Source organism: Octopus bimaculoides, chromosome 21 (assembly GCF_001194135.2).
Source record: "Octopus bimaculoides isolate UCB-OBI-ISO-001 chromosome 21, ASM119413v2, whole genome shotgun sequence".
Classification (NCBI taxonomy): domain Eukaryota; kingdom Metazoa; phylum Mollusca; class Cephalopoda; order Octopoda; family Octopodidae; genus Octopus; species Octopus bimaculoides.
In genome coordinates, this window is record NC_069001.1 from 2,012,167 (window position 1) to 2,014,375 (window position 2,209).

Genomic DNA, 2,209 nt, shown 5'->3' on the forward strand with positions numbered 1-2,209 from the left:
ATATATATATATATATATATAAACATAAACATATTGCATGAATATATTCACACACACACACATACATATATATATACAAATACGCACACGCACACACACATACGCTTAAATTCATCCATACATGTTTGTGTGTGTGCGTACGTGTGTACGATCGCACGCTCGCACACACACACACACACACACACGCGCGCAATCACGCAAGCACACACAGCTCAGCAGTTAAGCAACAGAAGCATCGAAACAATATTATTTGTATTTTTTTTCTTCTTGTTTTTTTCAATGTCGCACCTTCTCACGGTGTATCTGTAGATATATATGTACGGATGTACGTATGTATCTACCTGCATGTCTGTCTATCTATCTGTTTTCTTTCTATGTATATATATATGTATACGGGTGTGTGTGTGTATATAGACACACACCCACACAATCATACACATACACATATATAACATTTGGTTATATGCTACTTCATATTTGGTTCCGTGTTACTTCAAGTTTCGCACGCCTGACGGGAGCCCGGATCCTTCTGGAATACCTTCATCGTGCGTCCACCCACTCCTATATACTCACATAGACATAAATACAAACACAAACAGTTTCAGGAGATAAGAGCTGAGGGTGCGTGTTTCTGTCTCAGTAGCTATCATCAACACATGTCTGACCTTATCTCACTACAAAAGATAGTAGAGCACGTTTGTAGCCCTTAGTAATTTACATAAGAGAAATTACACAGTGCGGTTAATGTCATAGACAAATACATGAAGGGCAAGTTTTAACCACTGCCTCAACGCGGCTCGGTTCGGCACGACAAGGACAAGTTTTAACAAACTGCCTTCATTGCCTTGCGTGATTGACCTAGCGATTGAACCTGCATGACTATATCCTCCATTACTAACCAACTAACGTGTCCACTCGCCAATTGACTTGTATGACAATTAGAGGTGAAAATTAAAACTTTTAAACTTTTTCTACTGATTTTTCTGTTTACGTTAGACTGTTTCACGGGTGATAACTCGATCGCTCATTATCTCGGAGCAGGAGATAACTCGATCAGTATATTTTGAAAGACCATCGATAAGTAAGCATTATTGGTTTCCCCCACCCCCATCCCTCTTGTGCACCTCAAAATCATTAAAATCTTTCTTTAGCGTATTCTTCTGCCATCACTTAATTACCCACGATATAATAATGTAAATGCTTCGCAAGTGCTGAATGGATTTTAAGGTCGTGCTGTACCTTTCTCCAATTTCACATTCTGAAATGTTCTTGTAGCATTCTAAAAAAAAAATTCCTGAGATCTAGGTAAAATGAGGCGTGTGTAATTATGTGAACAGGCGAAAAATTAACTTATTCAGAAAAGATATCAGTATTATATGTCATCGTATTGATAGCATATATAATACAAAACCACATAAAAAATATAAAGAAAGAAGAAAAACAAAAAAGAGGGGGGGGAACAAATGAATTTAACACCTCAATTGATCGTACCCGTTCAATGGAACCTCCTGAAGCAAGCCAGCGGAATTACCAGACGCGATGGCGAGGCTAAGGCGTTGGAACAGCCGATATAATGAATAGTTCCAATATTCACATGCGCCCTCTATACAGGTTAATGCGGCAGATCCAAAAATGCCATTATCTCTCACCATAAAAAGTGTCGCCCGGGGCGGAGTAAAGACGGACGAAATGCCGTTAAGCATTTTGTCCGGCGTGCTAACGATTCTGCCATCTCATCGCCTGAAAATATCAACTGTTGATTCGTTTGGATTTCTTTAGAACAGCACAAAAAAGGTCTCTAAATGTTTAAACAAGTTTTAGAGAATAGTAAAATACAGATGGGATGAAAGAGTCGCCGAAGAGGTCACTGGTGTGTGACAAAAGATTTCCAAACAATGGACATAAGATAAAATAAGAATAATAATAAACGAGTCAAGAACGAAAGTGCGTGTTTCATTGGCAAGAAAAGAAGGGGAAAAAAGAGGCCATCCCAAAATATGAGTTTTAGAGTTATCTCCCTTGAACCTTCCACTGTTCTCTTTGCTTTCTTTGTTTCTTAAATTTTCTCATCGATCTTAAACAGGAGCGTGATAATTTGATAATTGTGATTATATTGTGGTTATAGACTTGGTTTGCTGAAAAGAAGGGAGAGATCTTGTCGAATTTCATCCGACCACTTGAAGTTTTTCAAATTTTGCCCTCATTATTT